This window comes from Oncorhynchus clarkii, unplaced genomic scaffold (assembly GCF_045791955.1).
Source record: "Oncorhynchus clarkii lewisi isolate Uvic-CL-2024 unplaced genomic scaffold, UVic_Ocla_1.0 unplaced_contig_537_pilon_pilon, whole genome shotgun sequence".
In the NCBI taxonomy this organism is placed as follows: domain Eukaryota; kingdom Metazoa; phylum Chordata; class Actinopteri; order Salmoniformes; family Salmonidae; genus Oncorhynchus; species Oncorhynchus clarkii.
The window spans coordinates 109702-132271 of NW_027260838.1; the positions used below are offsets into that span (position 1 = coordinate 109702).

Genomic DNA, 22570 nt, shown 5'->3' on the forward strand with positions numbered 1-22570 from the left:
GCTACATGTTCTCATTGACTGTACTTCACTAACCTAGCTCCATGTTTTCATTGACTGTATACTTCACTAACCTAGCTCCATGTTTTCATTGACTGTATACTTCATTAACCTAGCTCCATGTTTTCATTGGCTGTATACTTCACTAACCTAGCTACATGTTTTCATTGACTGTATACTTCACTAACCTAGCTACATGTTTTCATTGACTGTATACTTCACTAACCTAGCTACATGTTTTCATTGACTGTATACTTCACTAACCTAGCTACATGTTTTCATTGGCTGTATACTTCACTAACCTAGCTACATGTTTTCATTGACTGTATACTTCACTAACCTAGCTACATGTTTTCATTGGCTGTATACTTCACTAACCTAGCTCCATGTTTTCATTGGCTGTATACTTCACTAACCTAGCTCCATGTTTTCATTGGCTTTATACTTCACTAACCTAGCTCCATGTTTTCATTGACTTTGCACCACACTTAAAGGTGTAGTTTCAGTTTACCAAACTATCCGGGGGTATCAACAATAAGTGTTTTCACTGTCTTCGTGGATTGACCCGTCAGAATTCAGAAAGTCCCCCAGAACTCTCCTCTCTTTTCTTCTGTTCTACTTTACTCCCTCCATTTTCTCTCAATAATCCCCTTTCCTCCTTTTACCCATTCATCATCTGCTGCTCTCTGACCTGTCTAGGGGGGCCCTGGTTTATGGGATGGTGCTGTCATGTTGAGGGATGACCCTTACTCGGTGCATTGTGGGTAACAGGGTCCAGCTGTGGTCAGGGGGAGGGGGGCACTGACAGTGGAGTTAGGATGGGTGGTGCGTGGGGGTGCTCCTGTTTCATCTCACAGGACAGCAGCTAGGGGGATGGGGGTAAGAGGAGGGGTTCACAGGGGGCAGATAGACCTCCACACCAGTGTTCCCATGGCTGCTGAGGTGATCTTTTATGAATGTTATGTATACACGTCCCTAGTGCTGTACACTGCAGTAAATCCATAGAAACTGCTTGAGCCCAATGCTAGTGGGATGCTGCACTGCTGTAGTGAATCTAACAGGGGTAACAGTGTTATACCCTGGATGACTGATCTCTGGCTCTGTAGTAATGGAGATCAGACTGTTATTAATGCTCTAGACTACTAGCATTGTTCCATTAAAAGACAAGGTCCCAGCATAAAATGACTCTAGTAGCTAGGCACTCAGCATACTATCTATCCTTAGTAACTCAGCATACTATCTCTCTCCCTAGTAACTCCCTAGTAGCCACTCATCGCTTCTTCCTAATGAAGTGTTTCCTAAACCCTCGACATTTCCACTGATTGGATGTATTCGAGGACTAGCACACCTGAATCAACTAATGAAGTGCTTGGTGATTGGTTGACCAATCAGATGTGCTTATACTGAAACACATGACATAGATGGAATGGCTAGGGGTGCTTGAGGAGAGGTTTGGGAAGCCCTGGCCTAACTAATACATCTCATTAGATAACCATCACCTGCCAGGAAAACAAAGACTTGAGAGCAATGAGCCATATTACTATTCCTAGAGGTCAGGGGTCAGAGTCAGATTGGCTGTTTCCACTGCTGTTAAAGCGACTGTGTCCTTTGTGTAACCCTCCACCAAGATAGGACAGATAACAGGGCCTGTTTGACACAGGCACACACCCATCGCACGCACACATGCAGAGACAGAAACACACACACACACCCCTGAGCCTCCTGCCCACCTACCGGCCCCACCGCCACATCAGGTGCACTTTCTGCACTCCTCCAGGGCATTTCCAAACCCAAAACCTCCAAAGTGTGTATGTACAACTCAACCCAGGTTAAATCCTCCGCGCTTCAGAGCTGCCTTGGCTGCTCCATTCCCAGGGAGCGAGGCTGGGAGAGGAGAAGAGAGGCAGACGATGGCCAGGCCAGACAATAGTCTGTGTTAGCAGATGTCTATACCGCCTCTGAGCTTTAAGGTCTGAGGTTCAGTTTAAATCCTCTCCTTTCTTTCTCTAAACATACTGCAGAGGAAGGGATTCTAGATGCCCGACAAGATCCCCTTGGATGAGATTCACACACACACTAACTCTCTGTCTTGCTCTTTGCAGATCGTATAGGTATTGACACATGGCTGCCGTTGCCTCCCTCAGTCAGCACTGATGAGGTGACCCAGCCCTGTGACCCTTGAACTTTCTGACTAATAAAGTCAGTGAGGTCACAACTCACTCACATGGACACAAAGCAGCCCTCTGTTACACACCTACCATCCCTGTGGTCAATTGGCTGATTATCCAATCACAGCTCTTTATACAGACACGTGGTGAGAGACTAGCCCATTAGGCGTCTGATCTTTACCATACAAAAATATCTCATTCATACAAAGTGTGCAGAGACCAGAACAATGGATAGGTCTGTATCCTCCTTTCCTTTGTGATGGGTTTTGAACTAACGTTTGATCCCATACCCTAACACCTGTCTCTGTCTAGTGAAACAAAACCTGGTTACCTGATCTGATTCTAGATCACATTTAAACTGGGACTATTCTTCAGATAGAGACTGTCTCTGGTAATGGAGTCCCCTGTAGCTCAGTTGGTAGAGCATGGTGCTTGCCACGCCAGGGTTGTGGGTTCGATTCCCAAGGGGGACCAGTATGAGATCAAATGTATGCACTCACTACTGTAAGTGGCTCTGGATAAGAGTGTCTGCTCAATGACTCAAATGTACAACACTGTCATACACTGTATGTCAGTCAGGGACATAGAAATAGAATTACTAGATAATGAACACAATTAGATTAGAATGCTAACAAGCAGGTCTGAGGTCAGTTAGGGACAGCTACTATAAAGTAAACACTAGCTCAACACTGTGCTCAAATTACAACTGATACACTTGGTTTTCTGACTCTGGATCTGATTTAGATTGTGACTATTCTTCAGAGACTGGCTCTGGTCCTAGAAGGCTGGTTTGCTCCTGTTCCCAGGTCAGTCAGCTTTAAACAGCTACTAGCCCCCTGGCCTCTTTACTAACTGACCCATACACGCTGACCCCAAGCCTTGGAGACCACTCTGCTTGACCTGAGCACCATCTGTCACATGCCAATGTGGTGTAAAAAGGCAACCCGATGTAGACGCCTCTCTGTGGGAGAACTCTTTCTCTCTCCCTCTCTCCCTTTTTCTCTCTCTCGATCCCTTTTTCTCTCTCTCTCTCCCTTTTTATTTCCCTCTCTCTTTTGATGGCTTGTTGGGGAGCAGGAAGGTGCCACAGTGTTCAGCTGAACCCTGAACTCTATAGTCTTCATGTCATGAAGGAGATATTTGTCCACAAGGACCACTACTATACGGCTGTGCAGTCTGACCTGGGCTGGGATGCAGGAGGCTGGGATGCAGGAGGCTGGGATGCAGGAGGCTGGGATTAGCAGGAGGCTGGGGTTAGCAGGAGGCTGGGGTTAGCGGGAGGCTGGGGTTAGCGGGAGGCTGGGGTTAGCGGGAGGCTGGGGTTAGCAGGAGGCTGGGGTTAGCAGGAGGCGGGGGTTAGCAGGAGGCTGGGGTTAGCAGGAGGCTGGGGTTAGCGGGAGGCTGGGGTTAGCAGGAGGCTGGGGTTAGCGGGAGGCTGGGGTTAGCGGGAGGCTGGGGTTAGCGGGAGGCTGGGGTTAGCAGGAGGCTGGGGTTAGCAGGAGGCTGGGGTTAGCAGGAGGCTGGGGTTAGCAGCTAGTACTGCTGTATTCACATACTGTCTATACTGTCTATACACACCATTCACATACTGTCCATACTGTCTATACACACCATTCACATACTGTCTATACTGTCTATACACACCATTCACATACTGTCTATACACACCATTCACATACTGAACATACTGTCTATACACACCATTCACATACTGTCTATACTGTCTATACACACCATCCACATACTGTCTATACTGTCTATACACACCATTCACATACTGTCTATACACCATTCACATACTGTCTATACTGTCTATACACACCATTCACATACTGTCTATACTGTCTATACACACCATTCACATACTGTCTATACACACCATTCACATACTGTCCATACTGTCTATACACACCATCCACATACTGTCCATACTGTCTATACACACCATTCACATACTGTCTATACTGTCTATACACACCATCCACATACTGTCCATACTGTCTATACACACCATTCACATACTGTCTATACTGTCTATACACACCATTCACATACTGTCTATACTGTCTATACACACCATTCACATACTGTCTATACTGTCTATACACACCATTCACATACTGTCTATACTGTCTATACACACCATTCACATACTGTCCATACTGTCTATACACACCATTCACATACTGTCTATACTGTCTATACACACCATTCACATACTGTCTATACTGTCTATAAACACCATTCACATACTGTCTATACTGTCTATACACACCATTCACATACTGTCCATACTGTCTATACACACCATTCACATACTGTCTATACTGTCTATACACACCATTCACATACTGTCCATACTGTCTATACACACCATTCACATACTGTCTATACTGTCTATACACACCATTCACATACTGTCTATACTGTCTATAAACACCATTCACATACTGTCTATACTGTCTATACACACCATTCACATACTGTCCATACTGTCTATACACACCATTCACATACTGCCTATACTGTCTATACACACCATTCACATACTGTCCATACTGTCTATACACACCATTCACATACTGTCCATACTGTCTATACACACCATCCACATACTGTCTATACTGTCTATACACACCATTCACATACTGTCTATACTGTCTATACACACCATTTACATACTGAACATATGTATTTATATTTCGCAACATTTCTACAATTCTATCCATTTTTTCATGGGGTTTTGTACTGTGTATTTAAATACTGTATTCTTCACATAGCTCATTCTAATATTTCTACATTGCATTTTAGTTACACTGTTTATACACACAGTGTATTTATTTAAATACTGGGTTATTGATATATCTCACTCTAATATATTTACTGCTGTACATATCATTGTGAGTATATCTCGTGTAAATTCCTCCTGTGTAGATGTGGATTACTGTTACAGTGCTATTTGAGTTAATTAGATTCGTTCTGACGTTTCAAGATTTGTCAAATGTTTTTGGGGCATCATTTGTGTACTTGTTGACTTTTACTACATTTTACTACATTGTTAGGAACTAGTGACATAAGCATTTCACTGAACACCGCTATAACATCTGCTAAAGTGTGTGCGTGACCAACACATTTGATTTGATCCTATAATAGAACTAATAACTCTGTAATGAAGAGGCTGTAAGTGTATGGGTACAGGGAAAGCACTTGTCCGTTGTCGGTTTTCAATCATGCAAACCAGCAGGTGTACATTCTTCTGGTGTCAGTGAGTATGTGGTTTGTGCCTGTGTGTGTTTGTGCTGGGTGTGAGTGTCAGAGGATGGTGTGTACTTGTCTTCATGATGTGTGTGTTTGAGTATCGTGTGTGTGTGTGTGTGTGTGTGTGTGTGTGTGTGTCAGGGATTAGTTAGAGGCAGCTCAACCTGTTCCGTGGCCGTGTGCTGACACACAAGGCAGGTGTGATGTGCACACTCCAATCTCTCTCTCTCTCCCTCCCTCCATACCTTGTTTTCATCATCCTGTATTTACCTCTAGTTTATTGTTACATGTCTTTGAATGAAACACTGATTCATCATCACCCCCTGATATTACTGCTACGATTAACTATTTATCTTGACTTAAGTTCAACTTATTTTCAACTTCAAAGGCTATCCAGGAGATCAAACATAGTTTTGATCAGGGATTTACCTGACTCCCAATTCTGCTTTCTCTCTCTTAGTAGAGAATAGTATTTATTTTTTGGGACCCTGTTGCCCGGTGTTTCTAGAAAAAGAGGGTCTGAACCTCCAGATTTCTCTCCTGGTCAAATAGAGCCGTGTGTATTTTTTAAGAATCAGTATATTCAGATACTGAAGATGTACATGTATGTTTACATTCAGTCCTACCCTTGTCCCTCTGTTCAACAGTCAAATGTAGATTGAAGGTACCTATGACTGAATATGTATGGTCACATTCAGTTTGACCTTTCTCCCTCTGAACCCTGAACGTCTACTGTCAGAAACAAAGGTCAAGTCAACAAAAGCTAAGGGTTTGTGACACATCCAGTCCGTGGGCGGACAGACGGACAAACAAACACACACTCTCTGAGTGGTTCTGTCACCGTGTCCCTCTGTCTGGTTGTCCTTCCCTCTGGCTACACGCGCCACTGTCCCCCGCCCTATCATGTCACCTCCTACCAAATACCTCTGTCAGCCCATGTCTCCAGAGAGGATTTACCCTGCAGTGTGCCAATCACATTTCTGTCACCACAGCCTCTGCCGCCGCCGTAGCGCACACACACACACACACACACACACACACACACACACACACACACACACACACACACACACACACACACACACACACACACACGTCTCATGATGAACCTGCAGTTAATCTAGGAGCAGCAGGTAACAAGCAGTAGCATTCTTTCACCTCCACGTCACCAAAAATGTAAAATAGGTCTGTACATTTACCTCAAATGTTAACAGATATAGAGGCTGTGGAGAAATCAGGATTTCCAGTGAGTTGATAATGATCTGATGATGAACTCTCTACGTTCCAGCTGATGTGATACTTGACTAATGTGAAAGTCAGTGGACATGGCATCATGTCCTGTGTAACCTGGACAGGCTGTCTGAAGTACACAGTCTCACACACCCCATCAACATACACTGAGACACACATGTATGAATCATCCTCAGCCTCATAGCACATCTGTGTTCACACCTGTTCATCCCCCGTTGCCCTGTTTTCTCTCCCGTCTGCGTTTCTTCTGAAGGTGTTCTTCAGGACACCAGTAACCTCTCCTCCCTCTGTCTAGTGGCTGTCAGGGGGGTTGTAGAGGTATAGACAGGGCAAACATCCACGCAGGAAGGGAACCAACTCTCTCTCTCACACACACACGCACGCACGTACATGTCTCTCTCTACCAATGAGCCGTGTCGTAGCAGGTACGGGCGAGGGAGGGACAGAAAGCCAGTATGTATTTTCCTCCAGGGGACAATGACGTTAAATTGACTTGAAGGATAAACGTCACAGTACACCTCTTCATAGAACACTGAAGGGATTTGTGTCAATCAGCTGGAGATGCTGCTGCTGTTCTGGTTCTTGTCTTGAAGGTGTTTTAACAGAAAGGTCACTGTTGTCCTGTAGGAGGTCTATGACAGTAAAGAATGCCACAGATGCCAGAGATGGGACAATGTGTGACATTAGGGACACAATGGTGACAGTGTCACTGTGAGGATGACAGTAGCAGTACATTGTTTAGTCACTTGGCCGTCGGCCTGGCGATTTACAAGATAATTTATTAAACTTGTCGTCACTGTTTCCAATTTAGATCAATCTGTAGAGTTTCTCTAGGTCTGTGTTTTCCAGTCCTGGTCCTGGGGACCCATAGGGGGGCCCTAGCACTAACACACCTGATTCAAGTAATGAAAGCCTTGATGAGATGATTCGTTGAATCAAGTGTGTTAGTGCTCGTAATGAAAGCCTTGATGAGATGATTCGTTGAATCAAGTGTGTTAGTGCTCATAATGAAAGCCTTGATGAGATGATTCATTGAATCAAGTGTGTTAGTGCTAGTAATGAAAGCCTTGATGAGATGATTCGTTGAATCAAGTGTGTTAGTGCTAGTAATGAAAGCCTTGATGAGATGATTCGTTGAATCAAGTGTGTTAGTGCTAGTAATGAAAGCCTTGATGATGAGATGATTCGTTGAATCAAGTGTGTTAGTGCTCGTAATGAAAGCCTTGATGATGAGATGATTCGTTGAATCAAGTGTGTTAGTGCTAGTAATGAAAGCCTTGATAATGAGATGATTCCTTGAATCAAGTGTGTTAGTGCTAGTAATGAAAGCCTTGATGATGAGATGATTCCTTGAATCAAGTGTGTTAGTGCTCGTAATGAAAGCCTTGATGATGAGATGATTCCTTGAATCAAGAGTGTTAGTGCTAGGGTAACCACAACTTTTGGTGTGGCTATTGCAAATGGAATTAGTTGTTGTTGCTAACTTAATTGTCACTGTGTCTTATCAATCTGTGGAGGAGAGGCACATGTGTATGTTGATGTGAGTTATGTAGGTCCAGGTGGGGACATTGACTACATCAGTCATCTGAATCTAATCACCTCTCTCTCCACGTCTCTCTAGGATCTGAGTAGTCATGACGTCACATGGTGTATGTAGTCTGATCTGGAGGCTGAGAGAGGGATCTGGGTTGTAGACAGTAGTGTGTCTGTGTCATTGTGTCAGTAGAGGACAGTGTAGGGTTCTCACAGCTACACATTTACACTTTCTTTCCTCATTCTTTGACAATAAGCCTGTGTTTACAGACCTATCTACCTGTTTTACAGGTCTGTAGTTTACTGTACTGTAGAAATGACTGTCTGTGATTTTAAGCCATTCTAGCCTTGGGGCTTTATCCCATAAAACATACACACACACACACACACAGATAAATTATGACAAGAAGATCTCTTTGGCTGATTTAAACTGTCACAAAATAATGCATTGTGAGAAGACATCTCGCTGTGTTGGTCACTTGCCAGGGCCTCCTAGCTCAACCAACCGCCTCTAACGTCCCCCTGTCAGCTTGGCTTGTCCCGGGGTGGCCTCGCCTGCCTCCTGAGCTCACTGCTGCCTGCTTCTGCCGGGGCTGCCTCTACTCTGTAGCTGAGAGATCTTTCAACAAGGTTATATCACCGTGACCCTGGAACACTGCAATTAACGTGCAACAGGTGTGCCGTGCTCTCTGGGTTAGATATGGGAGAGATTCCTCAAGAAAACAACCATATGAGAGAGAGAGATCTGCCTGCGGAGGCTGGAGCGCTAACACACACCACTGCCTGGTCATGTGTTGCACATGGCGCTCCACTTTAAACAACCCACCACTGAATTCAATTTGAGAGCTATTCCCCCCGAGCCTCCTCGTGCCCTCCATCTGGAGAGGTGAGAGACGGGCCCTTGGTGAGGTTTTGGGAGATCTCTGTGTGTGTGTTTGCACACAGATGGAATCCACATGTGTTCTATGGGTTAGTCCCACTGTCTTGTTGTTAATGCTCAGTAGAGAGAGAGACACCATGGTACATCACTCCTGCTTCATATTGTAAAACCCCCAGAGAGGAGAACTACCCGTCCCTTCACACAGTGTCCAGGTGTTTGGACGTAGTCTTCCAGACACCGTGTTTGTGTTGGTTGTCACTCTGTTGTACAGCCTATAGAGGGGCTCTGTCATACCCGTCCAGGAGCAGATACATGTCCTCAGTGATGGAGCAGACAGACCCTCCCTAGTCTCTATGATCTCAGCCCTGTCATGGCCCCCTACGTTGACACTTCAGAGACCTTTTCAGACGCTCCATGGTTTGGAGACACACACATACATACACACTTCTTCTAGTTCAGGAATGTGTGTCTGGTTGGAACGCTGCTGGGTTGTAAATAATTCACTATCTAGTGAGAGAGGGTTTGTGTCAACACATAGTCTTCTGGCTGCTTCTACCTTAATCCTGTCGTTTTAACATCAAAGCTCCAACGCACTGCCTCAAATTACAGCACACAGTGACATCCTGCCTCACTGCCTGTCTGTCTGTCTGCCTGCCTGCCTGTCTGCCTGCAGTACATGTGTGTGTTTGTCTGTCCACAAGTCTGCTCTCCAGAGTGGGGCTAATGTGTGTGTCTGTGTGTGTGTGTGTGTCTGTGTGCAATCACTTACTGCATGCCTCACTCTGTATCACTCCCTTTCACTCTGTCTCTCTATGTCTCTCTGTCTCTCTCTGAGGTTTGAGGAGTGGGGAGGAGGGAAAGGTAGAGGTGGTTGTAAGGAAATTAGTGAGTGTACTAATGATTCCAGACCCCACAGGCCTTGAGCAGTGGGCTGTGTTCTGGGTCAGAAAGGAGAGGAGGGGGGAGAAAAGCACACTTTCCAAGCCTGCACAGTCCCTGTCAGACCTTAACAACAGCCCCCGCTGCCCCAGAGCCTGACTGCTGGACCAGACCACAGCTTGACCCAGACACACTCCCCCTGCCTCACATAATAGACCATCCCAGCTGGATCAGACACACTCCCCCTCCATCTATAATGGACCGGCCCAGGGGGGTGGAGAGGGGCAATTATCACCAGTGATTGAATAAGCCTCCCCTGCCTGCACTTTTATAGACCATCACACACATACACACACACACACACACACACACACACACACACACACACACACACACACACACACACACACACACACACCAGGCAGCCATGCAAACCAGGCAGCCATGCCCCCCCCCCCCCATACACGCACACACACGCACACACTCACCCTCCATACTTCCTCAACAGCTCTCTCTGCTCAGTAAATAGCATGTGTGTGCTCTCAGTCCTTGTTGTAGGTAGATAGACAACTTCTCATTGAGGGACTCAGTCAAGTGTGAAGAGGACTCATGAGGAAGGAATGTGTTGAGGTTAACACTATCAACAGCCAAGTGTGCTTTCTGGAAACTTTGAATGCAATCATTCAACAGGATGTTTCCTCATTCAGAAATGTGCCAAAAATGTTACCCTATGATACTTCTGGAGTGAACTAAAAACCTATCTGTTGACAAACTTGTATCATCTTGTTTCATATGGAAGTGTTAGTAGTCGTATTTCTGGTAGTATAGCAACTTAACTACTCTGTCATATAAACATTGAAGAGGAGTGAAATGGACGGTCAAACAATTAACCCTTAACTTACCCACTCAACAAGATGCCTCCTCCTGTTTCACTTCACTTTGACTGGGGTGGTGGTGGTGTCCCCTCTATCTGTAGACAACACAACAGAACAAACACATTAACACACACACTGTATTTGTGACTGACCAATCATCTTGACCGTTGAGGTGTGGTCAGAACCCACAGACTAGCTCTTGAAGTTAAGGTAGGTACAGTAGTTTAACTCACCTCTTTTGGGGATTGTTTTAGTTATGGTTGACCAGACCTTTTTTCTCCACATCACCCCACAACAACCCCCATCTCCTTCCCTCCCAGCTCCAGTCCTGCTCTCCACACCACCCCACAACAACCCCCATCTCCTTCCCTCCCAGCTCCAGTCCTGCTCTCCACACCACCCCACAACAACCCCCATCTCCTTCCCTCCCAGCTCCAGTCCTGCTCTCCACACCACCCCACAACAACCCCCATCTCCTTCCCTCCCAGCTCCAGTCCTGCTCTCCACACCACCCCACAACAACCCCCATCTCCTTCCCTCCCAGCTCCAGTAATGCTCTCCACATCACCCCACAACAACCCCCATCTCCTTCCCTCCCAGCTCCAGTCCTGCTCTCCACACCACCCCACAACAACCCCCATCTCCTTCCCTCCCAGCTCCAGTCCTGCTCTCCACATCACCCCACAACAACCCCCATCTCCTTCCCTCCCAGCTCCAGTCCTGCTCTCCACACCACCCCACAACAACCCCCATCCCCTTCCCTCCCAGCTCCAGTAATGCTCTCCACACCACCCCACAACAACCCCCATCTCCTTCCCTCCCAGCTCCAGTCCTGCTCTCCACATCACCCCACAACAACCCCCATCTCCTTCCCTCCCAGCTCCAGTCCTGCTCTCCACATCACCCCACAACAACCCCCATCCCCTTCCCTCCCAGCTCCAGTCCTGCTCTCCACATCACCCCACAACAACCCCCATCTCCTTCCCTCCCAGCTCCAGTCCTGCTCTCCACATCAACCCACAACAACCCTCATCTCCTTCCCTCCCAGCTCCAGTCCTGCTCTCCACATCAACTTACAACAACCCTCATCTCCTTCCCTCCCAGCTCTAGTCCTGCTCTCCACACCACCCCACAACAACCCCCATCTCCTTCCCTCACAGCTCCAGTCCTGCTCTCCACATCAACCCACAACAACCCCCATCTCCTTCCCTCCCAGCTCCAGTCCTGCTCTCCACATCACCCCACAACAACCCCCATCTCCTTCCCTCCCAGCTCCAGTCCTGCTCTCCACACCACCCTACAACAACCCCCATCTCCTTCCCTCCCAGCTCCAGTCCTGCTCTCCACATCACCCCACAACAACCCCCATCTCCTTCCCTCCCAGCTCCAGTCCTGCTCTCCACATCACCCCACAACAACCCCCATCTCCTTCCCTCCCAGCTCCAGTAATGCTCTCCACACCACACCACAACAACCCCCATCTCCTTCCCTCCCAGCTCCAGTAATGCTCTCCACACCACCCCACAACAACCCCCATCTCCTTCCCTCCCAGCTCCAGTCCTGCTCTCCACATCACCCCACAACAACCCCCATCTCCTTCCCTCCCAGCTCCAGTCCTGCTCTCCACATCAACCCACAACAACCCCCATCTCCTTCCCTCCCAGCTCCAGTAATGCTCTCCACACCACCCCACAACAACCCCCATCTCCTTCCCTCCCAGCTCCAGTCCTGCTCTCCACATCACCCCACAACAACCCCCATCTCCTTCCCTCCCAGCTCCAGTCCTGCTCTCCACATCACCCCACAACAACCCCCATCTCCTTCCCTCCCAGCTCCAGTCCTGCTCTCCACACCACCCCACAACAACCCCCATCTCCTTCCCTCCCAGCTCCAGTCCTGCTCTCCACATCACTCCACAAGCTGAACAGGAAGTGGTGTTGTTTTAACGTGCTGCATTCCAGCGCCGTATGGGAGGGGTGCGAGGAGGGAGGTAGGGAGCGTGCTGAGCGGCAGCAGGCCGTGTGGCGTATGAGGCGTTCTGGCACGGGGAGCGAGAGGATGAACGACCGAACCAGACAACGATAGAATGACAGAGGAAGTGACAGAGGGAGGGAAGAAAAGGAGAGCAAGAAGGCAGGCTGTCTTCTGTCAGACTGGCAGGGTAACATGGTAGGACAGTAGTTTAACACAGCTACAGAACTTAGTGAGTGAAGGCAGGGTATCATAGTAGAACAGTAGTTTAATACAGCTACAGTACTTAGTGAGTGAAGGCAGGGTATCATAGTAGGACAGTAGTTTAACACAGCTACAGTACTTAGTGAGTGAAGGCAGGGTATCATAGTAGGACAGTAGTTTAACACAGCTACAGAACTTAGTGAGTGAAGGCAGGGTATCATAGTAGAACAGTAGTTTAATACAGCTACAGTACTTAGTGAGTGAAGGCAGGGTATCATGGTAGGACAGTAGTTTAACACAGCTACAGTACTTAGTGAGTGAAGGCAGGGTATCATAGTAGGACAGTAGTTTAACACAGCTACAGTACTTAGTGAGTGAAGGCAGGGTATCATAGTAGGACAGTAGTTTAACACAGCTACGTGGTTCAATGTGTGTGTGTTCTTTACAGGGTTCTGTGTGAACCAGGTTATATCCTATGTATGGCTGTGCATTGACTGCTGATGTGTGACTTTATGGATGTGTGACTTTGAATAACAGTAGATTTGACCCCCTGCCTGGCACATATTACTGTGAGCCTCTCAAAGTACACAGTGTAACTGTAATTCATACAAATGTTTGATACTCTCCCAAAGCCAAACCAGTAAAGTGACACTGACAGAACGACGTTATAAACCTGTTTGTGTAATTAATGAGTGTACCTGTGTTTCTTTGTGCTCTTGTCCGCCACTCGCAAGTAACACACACACTATACCGTCTCAGCTGATCGTATCGGGCTGTGTGTGTCTGTTGACAACAACATTGCTGTCAGCATCAAAAGGACACAACAGCTCCAATAACACATTTTCATCATAACGCTCCTCAGGCGACAGCGCTGATGGAAGGGCAGCCTGTTTGTGTGTGTCTGTCTTTTCATGTTGACTTCTAATGTAATTGCTTAGAGACTATGTCTCTATGTCCACTTCATGAGTTCATCACAAACCCTGTGTTTGTGTTATTCTCCATCAGACCTGGGTTCAAATACGATTTGAAATCATTTAAAATAATGTATCTGTGTTTTGATGTATCTTGCCTGTTGGAATGGAACCAATAGAAAAGTATTGAAATGGCAAACTGCAAGCCCCGCCCACCTGGCCCTCCAGGCAAGCTAAAACAAACTGCAAGCCCTGCCCACCTGGCCCTCCAGGCAAGCTAAAACAAACTGCAAGCCCCGCCCACCTGGCCCTCCAGGCAAGCTAAAACAAACTGCAAGCCCTGCCCACCTGGCCCTCCAGGCAAGCTAAAACAAACTGCAAGCCCCGCCCACCTGGCCCTCCAGGCAAGCTAAAACAAATGCTCAAAGTATTTGAACGATTTTGAATAGTATTTGAATCCAAGTCCAACTTTGGGAATTGGATTGAACCAAACTGCTTGATATAGAGGTGACTGGTGCTGAGAGTCGTTAGACCCTGGGGCTTCCTCAACAACATATTCAGAAAAACAAGTTGTTTTTCTCCAGTATCCTTGCACCACAGTCATGCAGAAACCTTGTCATTCAGCCAAGCGTTCATAAAGGTGTGAAACAAGGAGATGTCTCCAAGAGCACACAGTCTAACCAGAGACTACACTGTATACACCAACACCAGAGACTACACTGCACACACCAACACCAGAGACTACACTGCACACACCAACACCAGAGACTACACTGTATACACCAACACCAGAGACTACACTGTATACACCAACACCAGAGACTACACTGTATACACCAACACCAGAGACTACACTGTATACACCAACACCAGAGACTACACTGTATACACCAACACCAGAGACTACACTGTATACACCAACACCAGAGACTACACTGTATACACCAACACCAGAGACTACACTGCACACACCAACACCAGAGACTACACTGTACACACTAACACCAGAGACTACACTGTACACACCAACACCAGAGACTACACTGTACAGTATACACCAACACCAGAGACTACACTGTATACACCAACACCAGAGACTACACTGTATACACCAACACCAGAGACTACACTGTATACACCAACACCAGAGACTACACTGTATACACCAACACCAGAGACTACACTGTACACACCAACACCAGAGACTACACTGCACACACCAACACCAGAGACTAAACTGTATACACCAACACCAGAGACTACACAGTATACACCAACACAGAGACTACACTGTACAGTATACACCAACACAGAGACTACACTGTACAGTATACACCAACACAGAGACTACACTGTACACACCAACACCAGAGACTACACTGCACACACCAACACCAGAGACTAAACTGTACACACCAACACCAGAGACTACACTGTACAGTATACACCAACACCAGAGACTACACTGTACAGTATACACCAACACCAGAGACTACACTGTACAGTATACACCAACACCAGAGACTACACTGTACAGTATACACCAACACCAGAGACTACACTGTATACACCAACACAGAGACCAACTCTGACTCACCCTCTGGCTTACAGTCACACAGTTAAATACACACTCACAATCATGGTGAAGAACGCACACACACACACACCGTTTCCGTCTGAAAATAGTCCCCGGTTGCAGGGTTTGTCTTTTTGGCTTGGTGTTTGTGGGCTTCTTCAGACATGGATGTGTGCATGTGTTTATTTATCTATGGGAGTGACTGAGGCAGTGCAGATTCAGCTGTGTGTGTGTGTGGGGGCTAGGTTGTGTAGGTCATCTCTGTTAGGCCGTATATCACTGCTAGGTCGTGTAGGTCATCATTGCTAGGTCGTGTAGGTCATCACTGCTAGGCCGTGTAGGTCATCTCTGCTGACCTCAACACAGAGTCATGTGGTTCTGGTCTGGGTGATACCGGCCTCAAGACTAAATATTTACCATCTAAAAGTAGGAGTACAGCCCTGAAAACAGATGTACTCAACAACTCAGAATAGACACATAGAGACTAAATCAATCGTTGAAGTCTCTGTCCATCTCTGACCCATCACCACTTCACTCTCCATCCCATCTCTAACCCATCACCTCTTCACTCTCCATCTCTAACCCATCACCTCTTCACTCTCCATCTCTAACCCATCACCACTTCACTCTCCATCTCATCTCTAACCCATCACCACTTCACTCTCCATCTCATCTCTAACCCATCACCACTTCACTCTCCATCTCATCTCTAACCCATCACCTCTTCACTCTCCATCTCTAACCCATCACCACTTCACTCTCCATCTCATCTCTAACCCATCACCACTTCACTCTCCATCTCATCTCTAACCCATCACCTCTTCACTCTCCATCTCATCTCTAACCCATCACCACTTCACTCTCCATCTCATCTCTAACCCATCACCACTTCACTCTCCATCTCATCTCTAACCCATCACCACTTCACTCTCCATCTCATCTCTAACCCATCACCTCTTCACTCTCCATCTCTAACCCATCACCACTTCACTCTCCATCTCATCTCTAACCCATCACCACTTCACTCTCCATCTCATCTCTAACCCATCACCTCTTCACTCTCCATCTCATCTTTAACCCATCACCACTTCACTCTCCATCTCATCTCTAACCCATCACCACTTCACTCTCCATCTCATCTCTAACCCATCACCACTTCACTCTCCATCTCATGTCTAACCCATCACCACTTCACTCTCCATCTCATCTCTAACCCATCACCACTTCACTCTCCATCTGATCTCTGACCCATCACCACTTCACTCTTCATCTCATCTCTAACCCATCACCACTTCACTCTCCATCTCATCTCTAACCCATCACCACTTCACTCTCCATCTCATCTCTGACCCATCACCACTTCACTCTCCATCTCTAACCCATCACCACTTCACTCTCCATCTCATCTCTGACCCATCACCACTTCACTCTCCATCTCATCTCTAACCCATCACCACTTCACTATCCATCTCATCTCTAACCCATCACCTCTTCACTCTACATCTCTAACCCATCACCACTTCACTCTCCATCTCATCTCTAACCCATCACCACTTCACTCTCCATCTCTAACCCATCACCTCTTTACTCTCCATCTCTAACCCATCACCATTTCACTCTTCATCTCATCTCTGACCCATCACCACTTCACTCTCCATCTCATCTCTAACCCATCACCACTTCACTATCCATCTCTAACCCATCACCTCTTCACTCTCCATCTCTAACCCATCACCTCTCCATCGCATCTCTAACCCATCACCACTTCACTCTCCATCGCATCTCTGACCCATCACCTCTTCACTCTCCATCGCATGTCTGACCCATCACCACTTCACTCTCCATCTCATCTCTAACCCATCACCACTTCACTATCCATCTCTAACCCATCACCACTTCACTATCCATCTCTAACCCATCACCTCTTCACTCTCCATCTCTAACCCATCACCTCTCCATCGCATCTCTAACCCATCACCTCTTCACTCTCCATCGCATGTCTAACCCATCACCTCTTCACTCTCCATCGCATGTCTAACCCATCACCTCTTCACTCTCCATCTCTAACCCATCACCTCTTCACTCTCCATCTCATGTCTAACCCATCACCACTTCTCTCCATCTCTGACCCATCACCACTTGACTCTCCATCTCTAACCCATCACCACTTCACTCTCCATTTCTAACCCATCACCACTTCACTCTCCATCTCATCTCTGACCCATCACCACTTCACTCTCCATCTCATCTATAACCCATCACCACTTCACTCTCCATCTCATCTCTAACCCATCACCACTTCACTCTCCATCTCATCTCTGACCCATCACCTCTTCAATCTCCATCTCATCTCTAACTCATCACCTCTTCACTCTCCATCTCATCTCTAACCCATCACCTCTTCACTCTCCATCTCATCTCTAACTCATCACCTCTTCACTCTCCATCTCATCTCTAACCCATCACCACTTCACTCTCCATCTCATCTCTAACCCATCACCTCTTCACTCTCCATCTCTGACCCATCACCTCTTCACTCTCCATCTCATCTCTAACCCATCCCCACTTCACTCTCCATCTCTAACCCATCACCTCTTCACTCTCCATCTCATTTCTGACCCATCACCTTTTCACTCTCCATCTCATCTCTAACCCATCTCTCTCTCATCTCTCTCCCATCTCTCCCTCTCGCTCCCTCTCTCTCTCATCTCTCTCATCTCTCTCTCTTTCTCGACTGTCTCTCTCTCGAATTTCCTCCTACTCCCTCTGTCTCTTTCTGTTTCTCTCCTTAGTCCTCCACCACGATCTCTCTCTACCTCTCTCTCTCTCTCTCTCTCTCTCTCTCCCTCTCTCTCCCTCTCTCTCTCGACTGTTGACTGTCCCAGTTCTCTCTTCCTGTCTGTGTGACTTATGACTTCAGTCCTCCCCAGGCTGTTGAGAGCAAAGCAGTGTGGCGTTAAAGTTTCAACCAGAGGCAACATGTCCACATTAGAAACAACAAGATCCCCATATTGAAGATGGCCTGAGTGGGATACATGGAGCGAAGTAGAGAAAACACTGGATGCTGTCCGATGTTGATGTTTGATTTTTCAATAGTCACCCTTAGGACTTCTAAGATTCTTAGAAAGAGTCTTCTGCTGATTTAATATGTGACCTGACTAGTCCTGACTTGTATCACAATCACAACTGGGTCATGTTCATTAGGGCACAGCATAGCAAAGTATTTAGAAATGGAGAATGGAAACAAGCGTTTCTTAATGGACAAACTCTGATAGAACTTGCCAGTTTTGTCTTCAGTTTCGTGCCTTGTGAATACGACCAGGTTTTACTGACGTTGATCCTATAATACGGTTGAAGTTTACTTCTCTGTGCGTATGGTAGCTGATAACGCCGCTATTAGCAGTGACTGAAATAGACCCTGGGGAAACGAGGGGCCAAGGACCTCAAACATACAGTGACTCAACCAGAGCTGGTGTGTATGTGTTTATGGTAAACGCGTGTGTGCGTGCGTGCGTGTGTGTGTGTACTAGTCAGTACTTCCTGTGATTTCAGTTGTGCCTACTGACCCTAAGGCAGACACAGTAGCAGCAGCAGCACATCAGCTAACCATTCCCCTAATCATTACTCTTTGACTTATCATTAAATCTATTTGTGGGTAAACGTTACGAGTTAATGTTCATCTGACCATTTGTTTCTTTAGTTGAACTTCCATTAGTCATTAATACCAATGATTAAATATCTGACCCTCCAGTCAAGGTTTAAGGCTGGGGTCACACTAAACTAAGTATGAGTGTTCTTTGTGTGTGCAGGCCTAGTCACTGTTTGTAGTGACCGTTGCAGTCCCTTCTCTCTTAATCTATTTCTCTCTCTTCCCCTCCTCTCTTCCCCTCCTCTCTCCCTCCTCTCTTCCCCTCCTCTCTCCCTCCTCTCTTCCCCTCCTCTCTCCCCCTCTCTTCCCCTCCTCTCTTCCCCTCCTCTCTCCCCCCTCTCTTCCCCTCCTCTCTCCCTCCTCTCTTCCCCTCCTCTCTCCCCCTCTCTCCCCCTCTCTTCCCCTCCTCTCTTCCCCTCCTCTCTCCCCCTCTCTTCCCCTCCTCTCTTCCCCCCCTCTCTCCCTCCTCTCTTCCCCCCCTCTCTCCCTCCTCTCTTCCCCTCCTCTCTCCCCCTCTCTTCCCCTCCTCTCTTCCCCTCCTCTCTCCCCCCTCTCTTCCCCTCCTCTCTCCCTCCTCTCTCCCCCTCTCTCTCATTCCCTCTCTTCCCCTCCTCTCTCCCTCCCCTCTTCCCCTCCTCTCTCCCCCCTCTCTTCCCCTCCTCTCTCCCCTCTCTCCCCCCCTCTCTTCCCCACCTCTCTTCCCCTCTCTCCCCCTCTCTCCCCCCCTCTCTTCCCCTCTCTCCCCCTCTCTCTCATTCCCTCTCTCCCTGAATTCCCCCACCTTTAAGTTTCTCCAGCCACTACCATTTTAGCCTGGGTGGGTACCAGTCTGTGTCATCATGCCAAACATGACAAGGAGTTGATAGCATGATATGATAGCACCAACAGATCTGGGACAAAGCTACTACTCTCCATCCCTCTTTGACCATCCAAATATCTCTCTCCTTCCTCTACCCCCCCCCCCCCCCCCCCCATACACACACACTCTCTCTCCACCTCTCCATCTCTCTCTCTCTCTCTTCCCATCTCTCTGGTTCAAGGCTCATTTGCTAATGACAGTGTTGGCCCGAGGTAATTACAACCTTAGATTATGAGTCGTTTATCTTTTTTTACGGCCTCACTGAAACATGGCAATTTGCGGTGGCTCTCTGGGATGTGCTCGCTCTCCCTCTCTCTCTCCCTCCCCCTTGTCCTCTCTCTCGTTCCCGCTCTCTCGATCCCTCTCTTGCCTTTTCTCTCTGGCCTCAGTTCTCACTTTTGGTTAGTGGCCGTTTTTCAGATTTTTGCCATTTTCCATGTACTTCCAGACAGAGCGAGAAAGAGGGAACGAGAGAGGAGGAGAAAAAATAGGTTGGTTCCAGTCAAAAGGCTGAGAGGGCAGTTTCTGAATCTGAACGTCTGTCTTTCCAACTGTAATTCAGTCTTTCAGGGGGAACATCTGTCTCGGAGCCCCATCTCTCCTCTTCAAACGCGAATTCTGAGCGTTGGCAAGAGGGAGTGTGTGAGACAGGAGTTATTTGCGGTTTGCGTTCGGCTCAAGCCGGGCTCCGCTTGTAGCCTTTGCGTGCTCGTGTATATTTATACAGAGTTTTTGAAGTGGTTCTCTGGAACGCATCATTTGGCTGGAACGGCTTGAGTCTTCTTCAATTTGGCTTGGCGGGCAAACACCGTGAGGGGATCGGTTTGCTTTTCGCATACCGCCGGGTCAGCATTGATGTGCGAGGCCCTTTGAAGAGATTAAAGCCAGGGGCTTTCTTTAAGCGCCCTGCCCAAGAAAGCTGCTCTAACTCTGGGACGTCAACAGTGGCTCGCCCTGTGTATTGTGGAACACCTGATTCTGGTGGTGGGATTGAGGCCTACATTGAACTCATTGTGACACTGTGACTGTAGCTAAGATCCAAATAAACACACACACACACACACAACCAAATGTGTGTGTAGGCACAAACACACTCCAAACATGCTGATTGTAACACATACACTCCGACACACACCCCCTTGCTAATTGGGATGCACGCTTGCTTTCACACGGTTTCGCTAATACAAAACACACATAGGCACACACACAAAAACACACACAGGTTTCTTATGCCTTGCCAGCTCCAACTCCCTGCCTGCTGTGTGACTGCCCTGCTCCCATCCTCTCCCCCCTCCCACTCTCCCCAGGCCTCCTCGCCTCGCCACCTGACTTTTAACACCCTAATCCGTTGTTGCAGAGGGTGGAAGGCCCTCCACCCTAATCCCTGGTTGTAAAGGGTGGAGGGCCTCAAACGACCACTCCTAATTGGGTATAAAAGGGGGGCTACTGGCTGGAGAACACTGTGTGATATGAAATTCCTTTGCTCTTAGAGACCAGAGGAGCAGAGCAGTTGCCTGGTCCTAGGTAGGTAGGCGTGTGTGCGTGCGTGCGTGCGTGCGTGCGTGCGCGTGTGCGTGCGTGCGTGAGAGTTTGGACAGTACAGCAGGAAAATGCTGGTGGGTTGTTATTCTGACTTGTCATCACAGTCTCCTATATGCACACTTCTTCTAAATAGATGAATGGCAGTTTTCCAATTACCCTGAAGCAGAGATTAAACCCTGGTCACATGTCGGAAACAAATGCCAAGAGTGGCTGTCGGTCTGTCCCTCCAAGGGTAATGTGTGTGACTACCTGTCTGTCCCTCCAGGGGTAATGTGTGTGACTACCTGTCTGTCCCTCCAGGGGTAATGTGTGTGACTACCTGTCTGTCCCTCCAAGGGTAATGTGTGTGACTACCTGTCTGTCCCTCCAGGGGTAATGTGTGTGTGACTACCTGTCTTTCCCTCCAGGGGTAATGTGTGTGTGGCTACCTGTCTGTGGGTCGGTCGGTGGGTGGGTGGGTGTGGGTGCTTGTTTGCGTGCGTGCCTGGTGCTGCATGATTATGTACAGTGTGTGTGTGTGTGTGTGTGAGCAGGAGAAGAGGGGGCCAGCCTCTCTCTCTGACAGGAGACTCTCTCCCTCTCTCTCCCCCTCTCCCCCCCCCCCTCTCTCCCCCCCCCCTCTCTCTCCCCCCCCCCCTCTCTCTCTCTCTCCCTCTCTCTCTCCCCCTCTCTCTCTCTCTCCCTCTCTCTCTCTCTCTACTTTTCTTTCTCATCCACTGTTCATCGCCTGATAATTCCTACCATCTCCCCGCCACCATCTCTGTCCCGTCCAGAAAGCCTCTCTCTCAGCACTGAGAAGTGACAGGGTCTTCTCTTGTGCCAAGTAGTCAGTGCTCAAATACTGAGACACACAGCAGAGGAGATAGTACCTACCACAGGAGGCTGTTGAGGGGAGGACGGCTCGTAATAATGTCTGGAATTAAGTGGAGTGGTGAATGGAAATGGTATGGAAACCATGTATTTGATACCATTCAATTTATTCCATTGCAGCCATTACTATGAGCCTGTCCTCCCCAA

The 22570-nt window shown here is 47.8% G+C and overlaps 2 protein-coding genes across 3 annotated transcripts in view; one reads left to right on the top strand and one right to left on the bottom strand.

Moving 5' to 3' along the window:
* Nucleotides 1–22570, top strand: part of LOC139401879 (mitochondrial import inner membrane translocase subunit tim16-like) — a 175587-nt gene that overhangs the window by 82024 nt on the left and 70993 nt on the right. The gene's annotated exons all lie outside the window — the stretch shown is intronic.
* The window catches only part of LOC139401878 (vasorin-like), a 43343-nt gene that overhangs the window by 18129 nt on the left and 2644 nt on the right, over nt 1–22570 (bottom strand). For both annotated transcript variants that reach the window (XR_011633178.1, XM_071145873.1), the window contains exon 2: nt 10869–10936. The gene's annotated coding sequence lies outside the window, so the exon portion shown is untranslated. The remainder of the gene's footprint in view (nt 1–10868; nt 10937–22570) is intronic.